Source organism: Lates calcarifer, linkage group LG3 (assembly GCF_001640805.2).
Source record: "Lates calcarifer isolate ASB-BC8 linkage group LG3, TLL_Latcal_v3, whole genome shotgun sequence".
Taxonomy (NCBI): Eukaryota; Metazoa; Chordata; class Actinopteri; family Centropomidae; genus Lates; species Lates calcarifer.
The window spans coordinates 22,895,225-22,911,420 of NC_066835.1; the positions used below are offsets into that span (position 1 = coordinate 22,895,225).

At 42.3% G+C, this 16,196-nt stretch overlaps 1 long non-coding RNA gene across 2 annotated transcripts; it reads left to right on the top strand.

Annotated features, from left to right (window-relative positions):
• The first annotated feature begins 183 nt into the window (after positions 1 to 183).
• Positions 184 to 15,847, top strand: LOC108873896 (uncharacterized). Of its 2 annotated transcripts, XR_001959567.2 has the most exons (5): positions 184 to 1,844; positions 14,950 to 14,988; positions 15,088 to 15,132; positions 15,216 to 15,351; positions 15,677 to 15,847. It is a non-coding gene; the product is annotated as an uncharacterized LOC108873896 (long non-coding RNA). The 2 variants fall into 2 exon arrangements; XR_001959566.1 differs by lacking the exons at positions 14,950 to 14,988; positions 15,088 to 15,132; positions 15,216 to 15,351; positions 15,677 to 15,847 and adding an exon at positions 3,380 to 11,775.
• Positions 15,848 to 16,196: the final 349 nt, after the last annotated feature.

Sequence of the window (16,196 nt, forward strand, 5' to 3'; positions counted from 1 at the left end):
CTCACGCTCGAGCAGAGGGCGGCCTTCGTCTTCGTCCTCATCCTCTTCATCTTCCTGGGCCTGCTGATCGTCCGCTGTTTCCGGATCCTTCTGGACCCGTACCGCAGTATGCCATCCTCCACCTGGACAGACTACATGGAGAAGGACACGTTTGACTACCGGATTTCCTGACAGGCAGCGTGAGAGGCAGCAACCCTGACAGAAAATAGGTCAAACTGAGGCGATGATCTTGCACAGAAAGTGAAGCAGAAACACAAGCGCATATTTCCAAACTGGTGTTGAGTACAGATGAGCAGAAAGCCCAGACTAAGATTCCTCTAATCTTTAAATGTGAAATAAAATGATTAATCTCTGTTCAGCTCTAAAAATATTATTTGCTAATAACAACAAAGTTGGAGGAAGGTTCAGCCTCAATCTGTTTTCACACATTAACAGCCAAATAAAAATCTGATGGAATATAGAAACTCTGGAGACGGGAGTTAGATGAGTCCTCCTCTGAACTCTGGACGTCAAAATCATTGACTTGATGACCTGATATCCTCCCAGGCCAAAAGTTTATTAAAAAACCCTGAACTCAACTCATCAGATTTACTGTAGTTTGAATTAATCCATCAGCTGCCGATCACTTAAGTCGTTAAATTTTCAAATGTGTTCCTACTTCCGAGGTTAGGACTCGTATCAGACCGAACCTCTGCCTCCAGGACACACCTGACAAACAACCGCTGCTCTGAGGTTAAATATAAATTTAAAAAGTGTTTTACTAAAATCTGACTTCTCGTACACCCACAGAGTTCACAGGTTGAAAACGAGTTGACACTGAGGTACGATGGTCCCAGTCGTCCCTGAGATGCGCTTTGTGTTTTTGCTGCCTTCGGTCTGATCATCGCCTCAGTCTGCCTGGCAGGCAGTACCTCTGGGCAAAAAAACACAACATGCATGAATACGATTTGTACAATTTTAAAAATTAATGAAAACGTTTAACAGCTAAAATGATTAAACACTCAAAGCATGGTGTCACTCACAGACTGCAGATGAATGTGAATCCTACAGACTCTGACACACTCGTACATGTCTGCAAATTTGACAAGAAAGGAGAAAATCTCATGTTGTAAATTTGGTAAAATCATCAAACATGAGGTGAAGTTCTTCTCTGCAGCTGTGATTTTGCCCAGATCAGTGAAGACTGTAGAAATCCCTCCACCCTGCAGCACTGCAGCAAGAACCTGACGTGAAAGGTGAGGAGGGGTTTCTGAGATCTCCATCGTCCGACTGCCTGCCGGGCGGCGTGTTAGGGTTGCTGTCTCTCACGGGAGAAGATGATTTTATTTTGTCTTTTAACTTTTTGTTAACTTTTATTAACAGACTTTAAGAACTTATCCAGAGAAGTTGTGAGGCTCACTGAGGAAACAGGTGAACAATGCAGTGTTATTTTGGAGCGAGGAGGAGGAGGAGGAGGCGGAGGAGGCCCAGGAGAGTTAAATGCAGGAGCACAGAGGAGTGAACGAGGCTGTGTTGAATCGGTTTGACTGCAGAGACGAGACGAGCCGGTTTCCAGCGACTCTCTATCGTCCTGCCGGCCCGGCTGTTGCTTAGTAACTGCTGCTTTCAGTGCCGGCTGATGTCTGAAACGCCAGGCGTCTCACCACGCAGCCGATCGGCACACAGCTCCATCACATGTCTGCAGCCAACTCATCTCAGCTCTGAAGAAAACGAAAGAGAGACCCAGTGAATCATTTCACCAGCTGCTGTTTCTACCAGTTATGGCAGAAAACTGACCGTCAGCTGGACGTCTGAGTGGTTTTCTAAAACCATACCTGGCTGGTGAAAACCTGGCAGATCCACAGGTGAGTCTGTTTTTACAGCATCATCTACACCCACACAACTTTATTTTAACTCCAGGCGAAATCCCAGTGTCCAAATAAATCTCACATCTCAGAGGATCTGGAAGATTCAAGATTAATGAAATGGTGCAACCATAAAAACAAAAAAAGGTCAAGATGGAGCAGATTTACACCAAACAGCAACATGTAATCAATGAAACACAGTGTAAAGAGCAGAAATACAAAAAACTAATGATTATTTTCATTATCAGTTCATCTGCTGATCATTAACTCAATCAATCAATGCTAATGAAAAAATGGAAACAATAGTAACAAATAGTGACAAAAGCCCCTAAATTACATTTTCACAACAATGACTCAATGAAACTCAATGGATTGACCAAGCTTAATACTAATATATCCACTTGTTCAGTCTGACGTCACGACCAATGAAAATCCTGTTTCCTGCTGAGTCTGTGTTGTTTGAACAGATCTGAGTCCAAAAACTATTCAGTGTCATTCTGATGCTTTCACTGTGACGAGGAAGGTTTTTAAACGAATAAAGAAAAACAAAGTTTGACGCCAGCAGGCAGCACTACCAGTCAGTAAAAGCGTAGTAAAAGTCCACATCTTTGTGTTTGAGTTGTCAGTCCTTCTTCTGTGCTGCCCGTCTAAGGTGAACAAAGCTGGTCTTAGCTAGCTATGCTCACCCAGCTAAGGTGAAAATAGACAGACATACCTAATTATTTTCGCTATTCTGGGGCTCACAGAAAGTGGCTGACAAACAAAACAACAGGTGGCGCTACCCGCTGACATCGAACTTCCTCTTCACTTGTTTTCTCATCACAGTGAAAACAGTAGAATGAGTCTGGACAGTTTTTGGACTCAGATCTGTTCAAACAACACGGACTCAGCACTGCAGCATCTGGAAAACAGGAGAGACTCAGAGAAGCTGGACCAGGGAACAGGATTTTCATCGGTCATGACGTCAGACTAATCAGATCTCAGTCTGATCCAGCATCTGTGGGACTTGTCTGATATTGATTACTTCTCCCCCTCTCTGACCTGTTGAGATATGGACACAGGACCTATGGGGTTTTCCTGTGGATCATTTGGGTCCTGTGGGTGGGTGGTCTCCATGGATCTGGCTTGTTCTGGATCATCCCACAGATGTTGGATCAGACTGGGATCTGGGGAGTTTGGAGCCAGGTCAACACCTTGGGCTCTTGTTCCAAGTTGTTGTCGTGTTCCTCAAGACATTTCTGATCCGTCTTGGTGGGGGAGGACCCTGTGGCCATGACGGGGGGTGTGCTTGGCCTCCAACAATGTTCATGTGGGTGTTACAAGTCGAAGTAAGTAACATCCAGATGAATGAAGAAGTCAAGGTTTCCCAGCAGACCATGACGGGTGTGGACTGTCTGGTTCTGTTTGCAGACACCATGAGGAGGAGCAGGTGGAGCCTCTGGGCAGTCACAGATCCAAAAACACATTTAAAGCAGTAAAGAGAAGCCACACAGCAGAGCTGCAGTGATGTCTTTGTGTTGTATTTCTTCTTCCAGCAGCAGCAGCAGCACAGCCCCTCAGGCGACCTGCACAGACTCTGCTGTAATGGGCTTCCTCGTGGTCGGAGGTCTCCTGTCAAACCTCATCGCAGGAAGTCTGAACCTTCGAGCTGAAGATCCCCTCGAGCGGAGGGACGGGTTTGAAGTCTTTGAAAAGAGGCAGAAGGAAATGAAAGGGCCTCCCCTCTGGGCTTTTTTCTGCAGGGAGGTTTGAACTGAAACGGAAGGGGGGGGGGGGGGGGGGGGGTGACGGTGCTTACAAAACTAGGGCTGTTAAATCAAACCTTAAGTCATTTTCTCCTTCGAATCATTGTCTTGTGACCGGTCTGGAGTCACCCCGCGGCCCTGCAGAGGGTCCAGCCCCTCAGACTGAAGCCCACCGTCATCGTCCTCACCCCAGAAACACTCCAACGTTATTCCTCCCCCCTCCTCCCTCCTCCTCCTCCTCCTCCTCCTCCTCAGTGGGACTGAATCTTTACTGCACTCGGTGAATCTTTAAAGGTTTTCGAGGCTCTCCAAAGGGGTCCTCTCTGCAGGGAGGGTGACCGAGCCTCCACCTGAAGGAAAAAACCTCGTCAGAAACAAAAAAAGGAGGATTTTTTTTTCTTTTTTACAATTTTTTATTTTTATTTCCCTTCCTGAATCAGAGGGAGACGGTCGTTGTCTCCTCGGTGAAGCCTCTGCTGACTGAACACAGCAGGACCAAGTGGGAGGGAGGATCTGACATCTTGATAAATGCAGCTGTGGATGGAGTTTTTTTCTGTTAAAGTTGTGGAAGTTTTTCATTTTTGGGGAACTTATAAAAGATCCGGGGCTCCCTCCAGTCCCATGTGAGGACCTCCCTGATATCAGAGACTGAGAATGAAAAAGCTGTTTTGGTTTTTTAGCCCAGCAGGACTTCTTCAGAGCACGAGTGAGGTTCACTGAAGAGTTTCATTTCCATAATGACACATCCATTAGGGAACGAAATCAGCCCGGCGTTGTTCTCCCCAGTTCTCTAATTGCAGAGGGTTTTTTTATGGTTTGTCATTTCTTAATAGAGTTTTTGTCAGTGTGGAATCGCCTGCTGTGTTTCAGAAAGTCTCATGATTCCTGTTAATGCTGCGTTCACACTGCAGATGAGTTTCCACTTCAGACAGACCTGAACACAGTCACAGTTTCTGTCTGCAGACGTTTCAAAATCAGGTTTTAGAGGCTGGAGTTTGGTTTAACATTCACTGGCGTCTTTGTCTAGATCCTGGGTGAAACATCTTTTACTGAGGCACATTGTAGGGCTGAACGATTTATCAACGATTTATTATTTTAATCCGAAATCGCAATTTGAACTAATGCGATTAGCAAACTCCCAATCAGATGTGGCCCAAGTCAAAGCGACTGTGGAAACTCCCACTAACAAAAACAAAATGGCCGCTGCCTCAGAGGAGACAGGTCGACAACTTGCTATGTTAAGAGACAGAAAAGCTGCTACAGGCGTCTGTAAGTTCAAAAACTACTGCAGTTATTGCAAATCAAGTCACAGTATCTGTCAGAAAAATCACAATTAGATCTTTTCCCTAAATCGTTCAGCCCTACATTTCTGCCATGTTTGTCAAGTGTTGGATAAAAATGGGCCCAACTCTAAAATTTAATTTAAAAAAAAATCACATTTGGCCAAAACTCAGTCTGTCTCACCTCAGCTCAGACTTCAGTTCTTTTACCAAATTTTAATTTTGAAAAAGTATTTTTTTTCAAAATGTGCTCACCTCAGTCTCAGTCCTGATAATTGAACCAGTGTCTCTTACAGATTTTAACAGAAACAAGTTGTTTCATCCACATTTCGACAAAAGTTATCCCCCATGTTAAATTTCGTTTTTAAAAGATGTTCAACAGAGCCACCCAATTTTTTTTTAAATTGACTCAAATTTATAAGAAAAATTAAAAATTTGACCCAAATGTTTTTCCTATTAACCCTGTGCCCGACAGCTGTTGTCTCTGACTTCAGCTCCTCTGAGGCTTTGCAGATTTTGTGTAAATGTGGATAAAATTTTGCCACAATGTGTTTTTAAAAAATCCTTTTTAGTCTTTTATCCAAATTTGGATGAAAACACCTTTTTTTGTTGTTTGGATGGAGATGAAAATCAGACTCAGAATCAGCTTTTGTTTCTGTAGTTTTTCTTTCTCTTCAGTCGTCCTCATTGATCGACGTGTCTGAGGTTAAGAGAAGTGTCTGATGGAAGATCAGCTGATCGACACACACACACACACACACACACTCAGCTGTTTGTGTTTCTCTATTTGTGAGGTTCATAACTGACATAATCCACTTCCTTATATAAACCTGAAAACCAAGTCTTAACCCTCAAACATGTTATAGAATAAGGATCAGACTTACATTCTGCTCCTTATGCCTAATTTTACTCAGACCTGTTGTCCTCGTTAACAAAATCACAATGCATTTAACAGAGTAAACACAAGATGGCAGCGATCTCTGTCAACACGTTCTACGACTGAGATCAGAGGAACAAAACCTGATCAGTTTCTTGTTGAAACTTTTTTTTTTCTGCTCAGTTGTTGAATATGACAACAGGACATCAGCATTAACATTTGAAATATTCCAAGTTTAAAACTTTTCATGGGAATTAAAAGGAATTATACAAAGATAAACATTTTGTTTTGCGTGCTGACTTATATAAGTTTAAACAATTACATTTCTGACTTCTATTTATTTGTGAGTAGAACTTTAATCAATTCTGTTATTGAACAACAACAAAAAAAAAAAAAAACTAGCACCATGATAGCTAGCGTCTTAAACTGTCAATGAAATGGTGTTAGCTATTTTATATTTAGCATATCTGATTCAGTGACTAGCTAGCTTACATTTAGCAGTTAGCCACTGTATAAGCACATTTTGTATTCTTTGCTCATTAAACTAAACTGTAAAATGAAATCCAAGATTAAAAGATGTTTTTTTTTCCAACTATATTTAAGTTCTCTGTTACAGGCTAACCTGCAATTTTGCAAATTTCTAGTTTATTCCTTTTAATTCCTATGGAAAATTTCCAACTTGCAAACCTACTCCAGATACTTAACTTTTGCAAAAATATTCTTATTTTCCAAATATGTCCTCACTGAAAATAGCTTCTAGATGTTCTCCTCAGATCAACTGGGACAAAAAAGAAAATGTTAGTTTTTCTTCAGGGTTAAAGTTTGGTTTTAGCAGAAGCTCTGCCAAGGTGTAAAACTTTATTCTCACATCGACAGAAACACAAACACTCGTCTTTATTCCTCTCACATGGACACACACAGTGATATACAGTATAGAAGTGTAACCACATCTACTGCCTTTGTATTCATATGCACTCTGTCTCGTAAGCACACACACACTCTGCTTAATGAAAACGACACATAACGATTCGGTGGATTCGCTGCCTCTATGTCTCCGCACACACAAACACTGGCTGTCGCACACTCCCAGCAGCTCACTGCCGAACTAAACCCTACAACCGACCCCCCTCCCCAGGTCCACCTCCCCCGACGTCTTCCATCCCCCATTTGTCTTTCGTGCTCACTTTTATTCACTTTATCTCTCTCGCCTTCACTTCTTCTTATCCTCCTCGCTCCACCATCTCTGTGGTTTTTAAATTTAATTTCTCTTCACAGGCTCGGCAGGTGAAACACATTTGTTTAGCTTTAAGCATATGAAGAAGGAAAACAGTAGATAAAAGGAGGAGGAACAATGAAGAGGAGCTCTCTGAGAGTAAGACGTCTCACTCTGTCTTATCTCTGCTGCTTCTCTCGCTCGTCTCCCTGAACGAGCTGAAACTCTCATTACTCTGCTGTCAGCTGCTGCAGGAGGCTGAGGAAATCTGTGTGGAGGGTTTTATTTAAGGTGCAGTTCTGTGCTTCAAGGCTCTGGACAGGTGCAGTGTGAGGACACACACCTGTTTCTGCCTCAGCTCCTGGGACTGATGCACTTTAAGATTTGGTTTTAGTTCAGTTTATCTGTTCTTACCTTTACACAGGATTCATGAATGATGCAGGAGTTCTTATCCCAGATTCCCTCCTTCCAGCAGTCAGGATAAACCTGGTCTGGGATCTTGGTCAGTCCAGATTATCTGGTAGTGTGAGGGGTTTACACATACAGTCTTGGACTTCCTGAACAGCTCGTAGACTCATCGTGGCCGCCCCGAGAATTTAGTTAAGATCTGAGACAATATCACTTTTGGACTAGCTAGCTAAACATTAGCATTGTGATCTAATGTTTAATGTTTAATGTGTAATCATTCCCGACATCAGTCCAACTGATTATAGACGATTAATCAATCACCTGCTGTGCTGATCCAGTCAGACCCTCGTTATCAACACGGTCTCTGTGTTTAACTGTTTAATTCTCGGCTCTAAAGCTTCAGAAACATGAAAACACTAAATGTCTTCTGATGTTAGTGCAGCTGCTTTTAATTCCAGGAGACACCTACACGATTAAACTCAGAGGAACCTGAAGGCCTCGTGTCCGCCTCCATGTCTGAGTCCATGAGAATATAAAGTCTGTGAACCTGAAAAGTTGAGACCTGACAGTTTGAACAGTTAAACATTGAAGTTTTCTCTCTAAAGTCAAACAGTGAAATGTGTTAAAAGTTGTTGTTCAGTAAGAACAGATCACAGAGTTTCTCGCAGGACGCTCAGTGTTTCTCTGCTCAGACATGTTGCTGCTAAATATTTGAAATGTCTTTTTTTAAAGACAGAAATCTCAGATGTTTTAAAGCACTGTCTGCACAGAGAGAGATAACAGCAGAGCTCAGTGAAGGAACGTGGGTTTTTCTTTCTTCTCCTAATTTGTGTGAAATCAATGAGACTTTTTTTCCCCCCTGAACGCAGCAGCATTTAAATTTACCCAGGACAAATGAATGTTGCCTTTGGTTCTTCATCAACAGGTGGAGATCATTTAACAGCTCCATTAGAGCCACATGAAAATGACTCTGCTGTGTGTTAATGGAGCTCGTTTCCTCAGGACGACAGTGATGGCTTTAATTATTACCTGCACACGGGGAGACGGAGAGACGAGCTCCATCCACCCACCACAGTCTGTCTCTTTTCTTTTTTAAAATCTGAGACAATTTAGCTAAATGTGTGGAGATGAAGGTGAGAGAGCAGCAAGAGATGAAGGAGAGAGGAGAGAGCGAGACATCGATTAAGGCTGCGTGGCTAAACGCAGCAGCAGGCAGAGCCGCAGGCCGACTCCATCCAACACAGACATCTGAAGGCCTCATGAAGGGAGACGACGGCCGTTTCATTTATCCAGAAAATATAAAGTCAACAAGCAGAGGCTTTTCTAACGTTCAGTGGAGAGTTCATCCACCCGAGCCACTCACTCATCAACTAAAACTGGATGTTTTATATCCGATTTCCAACATTTTGAAAATCTCAGTTTTTAGACTCGTTTCCATCGTTCTCGACTTTTCCAGAGAAAAAATGATTAGTTATTTAAAAAAGAATTCTTGGTGTAACAAAATTGTACAAATCAAGAATCAAGAATTACATCTCCATTTATTTATGTCAAAAACTGAATTAATATCAACAGATAAACTCTTGAATAGATTTTTTTAGTTGAGGATCTAAAAACAAGTTTCTTATTAACAAGTCAACAGAATTGTGAGAGTTAAAAAATCTAATTTAAATCTAATTTAATCTAATTGTTTGAATTTTTAGTGTTTGTTTGTTTCATTGTTAAAATATCAACAAAATAATGATGAACTTTGGGAGAACTGAGCAACATTTAAACTAGTTTCAAAATAGTTTGGATGAAAAAATCCTAAATCATTAAATGTAGTTTCTGGTCTTTATAACAGAGTCACATTATTTATTTATTATTAAGAAATACAGTAAGTAATCCCTTGAGTCGTGTCCTGAGAGTCGATGGCTGCGACAGCTCGTTGTTGAACGAGGCGTTCACTGTCTGCTTCCTGGTTTCGGTCTTCAGGAGATGTTTGGGTCTGAGCCTTCGTCTGATCCCTTTAATTCTGTTGTCTGCCTTTCAGCCATCTGCATCCTGCTCTTCATCCTCCTCCTCCTCCTCCCTCTGCTTACTCATCCTCTTCATCATCCTGTCGTCCTCCCACACCTTCATTCCTCATCTGTCTCATCTTAAAGTTCAGCCTCCCTCTCTTCCTCCTCCTCCTCCTCCTCCTTGCCTTACACTAAGCCTGTTTACATAGGATTAGAAACTCCAGCAGCTCCGTCGCTGCTGTTTTTTACCCTTTAAGGGAGTCGGGACTGGTTTTCTCTTCTCTGGCGTGTTTGTTTCTGTGTTTGTTCTCGTTGAATTTCTGGGACTGAAGCTGCTCCTGAGCTTAACTCTGCCCTCGAGCTGCTGCTTCACCCAAACTGTTTGTTTTTCCTCACACTGTACTTGAAGAGAAAATCCACCCTGAGTTATGGATCGAGTGGACGGGCAGACCAGGGACAGGCCCAGGGCCCCCCCCAGGAGAGGGAGCCCTGGGCCTCTGTTTTAACTGACTGCTAATGTATTGTAATGGAGAGTTGATCAGACGAAACCACAAAGATGCAAAACTACACAGTGATGCAAAACAATCACAGAGAGACATTAACTGACCACATAGACATCCAACAACTACAGGAAGATTCACAATGTCTCCAAAGAGACACAAACTGACCACAAAGAGACAGAATAACTACAGAAGACACAATGTCTCAAAAAATGACATAAAACAAAGAGACATTGAAGAGACTCATAGCATCTCTGAGGGGAAGTAAAATGACCACAGAGACAAAACAACTACAGAAATACACAAAGAGACACAAAACGACTTCAGAGAGACATTAACTGACCACAAGGATACAAAGCAACTACAAACAGACACAAAGCAACTGCCAAGAGACACACAACTACAAAGAGACACACAACTACAAAGAGACACAAAACGACTTCAAAGAGATAGGTGACTATAAAGAGACAAAATAAACACAGAGAGACACAAAATGTCTCCAAAGAGAAGTAAAATTACCACAAAGAGACAAAGTAAAGACTGGATTCATGTAAAACTATGACAAAATGACATAAAATAGACACTGACAGACACTAAAGACAGCTTTTATTTTTCTTTAACACTGTTTTAACTTTAAATCTTAACATCTTAACAGAAATGTGTTTTGTGTGGATTTTCCCTTTAAGTACTTCCTGCTGGATAATTGTGTTTCTCTCGTTTTAAATGCATTTTTCTAACAACTAAATGACAAATTGCACCTGTTTCTTCTGGTCTTCTCAGTGTTGTGGCTTCGATAAAGTTGTGTCACAGAGACAAACAATCACTTCTGTAAATTTCAGCTCGGCATTTTCGGGTTTTTTCGTACAAATCACGTGTCCTTCTCTCTGCAGTGTTTCATTATCTGGTGACGACAGGTGAAGTTAAAATACTCAAACTGATGTGATGCTGTTCACTCAGTCTTTACACTGTATTATACCTTTAACGTTGTACTTGATCAATGCAAACTTTTTAATTTTGATAATGAATTTCAGTCGGCGCTTTAAGGACACGTGAGATTTTTCTTTCTTTGTTTTTATTTTTTTGGCTCTGCACTCGAAACAAAACAAACAGAAAAACATCTGGTCAGTTTAAACACAGTCGTATGAAACTGCAAATAAAAGTCTGCACTTTACCACTGAACTGAAATCTTTTAATTTGAAAATCATGTTGATTGAATTTCTGTCAAGTTGACTTTTGATTTTGTCGTCAGACCAAATTATAGTCTCATCATATGTCTTCTCTTCTCGTTGTGTGCTGCCACGGCTCACTTCCTGTTGTTTTTCTTCTTCTGTTGTTTAATGGATGACGAGCCTCAACTTCCTGTGATTGGTTCAAAAGTCCGAAACGTCCAAAAAAGTGTTTTCAGACAAATCAAACTTGGTTCAGTCTGATCCAGACCGAGATCAGACTGACCACTGCTCTTACACAATTTATTGGCGTGAGCACTTTCTGTTAACAACATGATTTTCAAAGTAAAACGTTCCAGCATTAAATTGAAGTTTTCAGAAAACATGATTTAAAAGAACTGAAGATTTGAAGTATAAATTAATTAACTGATTATTTCAGTGGTTTAATGTAAAATTCAAACAGACCTGTTTCATTCGACACATCCAGTCGTGGTTTTTCTCGCTCTTTTCTGTTGTTTTTTACAGTGTATTGGATGTGCAGATTGTCTGGCTGTCTGTTTTTCTTTTTTACAGTGTAGATGATGTGCAGATTGTGTGTATCAGTGTGTGAACAGAGCTCCTCTATATTTTCTAAGTGGTTGAAAGTTGTCGTGTAGATTTATCTTCCTGCCTTCTGCTGAGCTCCTTTATGAGTCTGCGCTCTTGTTTTGTAAAGAAATAAAACTTCCTGTTGGACCAAAACTGATCCTGTGTGCTTTGTTTGTTTGTTTGTTTAGCTTGTTGTTGTTATTGTTTAGTTTTTGTTTTTATTTGTTTTTGTTTTTTCTTTTGTCAGAGTCAAGTCAAATTTTATTTATATAGCGCCAATTCACAACAGAAGTTATCTCTTTTGGTTGGTTGTATTGTTTTGTTGTTGGTATGGCTTGTTTTTTAGGTTGTTTTCTTGTTTGTGTTTGTTTGTTTGTTTGTTTGTGTATGACAACCAAAGGCAGTCAATTTGTTTGTCTCTTTCTCTTCTTACTTTTCTTTCTGTTGGTCGCTAGTGAGAGCATGCTAACATGCTAACACTGACAATGCTAACATGTGGATGATTAGCAGGCGTGATGTTTACCATGTTCACCATCTTAGTTTAGCATGTTAGCATGCTAACAGTAGCTAATTAATGCATGTGAGTCGCATTTGCTTCTTGTAATTTCAGATTTTAGCTGAAGTTTGTAATTTTAGTGAATTTACCGCCTGTAATTTAGAGGCTTTTTAAAAAGCTCGCGTCTTCATCCTAAATTTCGACGACTTATTTAAGTTTTATTTTTTTGTTGAGATGAAACAGAATAAATCGTGTCAAAGGAGGAGAAGTTGGAGGAATGAGACAAGGTTTGGACGTTAAGCTGCTCCTCATGTCTCCTCAGTCTGTGGACAGTCATATGGAAATCTAATATTAGCCTGTATTTCCATAATCTGCACGTGTGCGTGAGTCATCACACATGAAGGACGACAGATGGTCGACAAAGTACAACACGCTGTTACTGAAAACACTGAGTCCAACCAGAGCCCTGACCCCGAGGCTGAATCAACAGCCGTGGACACCTGTCCCACCTGAACCCACCTGAACCCACCTGCTGCAGTTTTAGACCTCATAAATTGAAGAATTGAAAAAAACCCAGAGCTGATATCAGGGGGACCTGCTTTTACCAGCAGGTTTTAATGTTAGCTAGGTTAGCTGGCTAACGTTAGCACCTGCTGGCGTCAAACACTGAAACAGCAGAATGACTCTGGACAGTTTTTGGACTCAGATCTGCAGCATCTGGAAAACAGGAGAGACTCAGAGAAGCTGGAGCAGGAAACAGTTTTCATCCGACTGAACAAACAGATTCGGTAACGACAACGTGATTATCAACAGTAGATCCCTTTAAATCCTGCGCACTGGTCCTTTAATTTGTTACCTGTCTACAGTGGACTCACACTCACACACACACACACACACACACAATCGCCACACCCCAGTGGCTTTCATACCAATCCAGCTGTTCCCATGGCAACCAGACCTGAAAATAGTAGTGAGGGTGCCAACATCTCTCATTGGCAATGACACACACACACACACACACACACAGTGAATAGTAAAATAAGGTGAAAGTTTGCTTAAGGTAAATGTGGTGTATATTACCCATGATCCTCTTCTCCTTCTGGAGCAGGAAGTAACAAACTGTTTCTAACTGTTGATATTTTCAGTTTCTCCCTGTTTCACTGAAACATCACAGTGACTCTGAAGCTCAGAGTTTAAGGCTGAATAATCACATCATGTTGATTTAACTGGGGTTGCAAAGAGGTGGAAAATTTCCAGTGAATTTCCAGAAACTTTCCACAGGCAGTTAAGCTCCCAGCTCTCAGACTCTGCTTTAGTTTCTGTAACGATCTGATGTTTAAACTTATTAACAGGAATATATGAGAATTTAAAGGAATTAACTGGAAGTTTGAGGTAATTTAAAAATAACATTTTTAACTTTGATTTACTTGTGAATTGAACTTAAATCCAAACAACGACAAAAAACCCCAGCTAGCATCATGACAGCTAGCTTCTCAAACTGTCAACTTACATTTAGCATCTCTAATTTACTGGCTAGCTAACATTTAGCAAAAACAACATGACAGATTCTCTATGAGCTGCGTTTGTGGGATGATGGAGACAAACTTCCAGTTAATTCCAGTTAAAGTGTTTGGCCTCTCGGCTTCAGTGCACTGTCATCGTCAGTATTTCTGTGTTTCTGCGTGGTAGCTGTGTTTTGACGTTTATCGTGTGTGATTTTGTTGAACGTTTCCAACGTTGAAAATCCGTCGTCAGGTCACTGCAGCAACACCAGCAGCTTCTCTCTGATGTTTCACTGCTGCAGTCACAGAGGTCAGAGGTCACGGTTTTTAAATGTGAAGCTGAAACAAACTGAGGTCAGTGTTGATCTCCAGCTCCAGAGAAAACATGGAAACTCACTCTCAGAGTTTGAAAGCAGCTCTTTGTTTCCTGTTTCCCGGCGAGAGTCTTCTCTGTATTTCTGGATCGTGTTTTATCTTTTCAGGGAGGTGGACTGAAGAAGAAGTTACTGTACAAACAGACTCAGGTGAGCAGGATGTGTTGTTTGTTGTACCAACATCCTGAGGGTCGAATGAGTCGGCTCAGGTGACTGACAGCTGGCGGAGGAGGGGTGTGTTTTAAACGTCCTGTTAGATCCAGAAAACCATCAGAGCCTGGACATGCAGATCACACTGAGACTGGGAGCTGTTCTCTGTGAGTATCAACTGTTTCACTACATTTTAATGCTGCTGCCCTCAGACCGACAGCGGCAGAGGATCAGCTCGACAGGTGTACAGGTCGTCTTCTCTGTGTGCTGACAAACCCAAACACGAGGACCACCTGTCCGACAGGTGAAGGAGCTGAAGGGGACGATGGAGCAGGGCGTGGACAGGATCGGTGCAGCACCTGCAGTCATGCGGTTGTAGTTTGAAGGCAAAGAACTCACCTGGAGAACGCTGCTGAGCAGAGGGACGTCAGGACCCTAAACCTGCCGAGTCCTGGACCCCACTGCTCCATGGTTCAGGTCTGACAGCAGGTCTGAGGCTACTCAGCTGAGCTCAGCCTCTGTTACCTGCTGCCTCATGATCCACCTGGTTCATCACTGACCTGATGATCCTACTGAATCATTAGTTACTGATGAACTGATGAACTGATTCAGGTCCAGCAGCAGAGCTGAGCGTTGACCTCGTCTGAGTCTGAATCACTCGGCTCTAAAAGGATCGAGTTGCTGGAAATCCGTTTTTCAATTTCCATTTCTAATCACTTCTCTATTAAAGACACAGTGACTCCTCTTCTCTTCACTCTCTTATTGTCTTATTGTTCTGATTGTTCTTCCTGCTGTTCTTTGTGTTTCAGTGTTGACAGTTTCCTGCTGCAGCCTGACGGTGAACACAGGTAAACACTGCCTCCGCTTTGACTTTAACCTGTCACATCTCCAGCTGTTTATTCTCCTCTCTGAAGCTTGAACAGTAACAGGTCTGTTTCCTGTTTCAGGGATCCATCACGTGTGTCAGAGAAACAAAGCTACGCTGCACTGTGGTCGGTGTCTCCCTGGATTTAACTGGGTTTATTGATCAGTGTGATCAGTGTGACTCTGACCGTGTGTGTGTGTGTGTGTTCAGGATCGCAGGTGATCCGAGTGTCGATGGCGAACTTCGGCAGGACCAGCGAGCAGGTGTGTCGGTACAGCGCCCCCGACAGTCAGCCGCCCAGCGCCACCTGCAGGAACCCAGACGCCCTGCAGGTGATGGCCGACAGGTGAGACCGGTCAGGTGACACGTACGACAGGTCACCTGACCTGAGAGGAAAAATACTGAGTCAGCTTTAAAATGTAGTCAGAGGTCAGAGGTCAAAGTTCAGAGTCAGAAGGAGAGAAAGAAAGAAAACAGGAAGGAAGGAAAAGAAAATAAAAATAAGTGAAAGTATGAAAAGAGAAAAGGACAAAGGATGGACATAAAGAGAAGAAAGACACCGAGAGGGAAGGAAGAGAAGGAAGGAAATAAAGGACATAGGGAAGGAATGGAGGAAGTAAAGAGAAAGGAGAGAAATGAGTCACTGATTCTCTCTCTTCATCTTCCTCCAGATGTGATGGAAAACACAGATGTTCAGTCCGAGCCTCGAACCTGGTCTTCTCTAATCCGTGTCCTGGGACCCGTAAATACCTGGAGTTCTGCTACGTCTGTGTAGATCCTGGATCCTGATCCAGGATCAGATCTGAGTGTCTTTACGTTTGTTTGAATAAAAACCTCGTTCAGTCTGAAAGCGGTCGTCTTTTTAAACCTGAACCTCAGGAACATTAAATCTGATCTGGACTGATCAGGATCAGGATCAGGATCAGTCCTCTGTGTTACATTAATGTAAATCAGGCCTCATTGATCACAGGTATTTGATCAGCAGCCGTGGGACCGGCGCCCCCGCAGAGATCATCCATAATGAATGAGTGAAGGGCTCCACCACGTATTGATCAGACGCCTCATCAATAAGCGAACATCTTCAGAGCCGAGCGATCAAACAGTTCAAGACTCTGATCCTCCACATAAACCCTGACCCTCATCTGTCTTCATCCTGAGTCTGAGTCCTCACATCGTCCTCATGGATGTTTT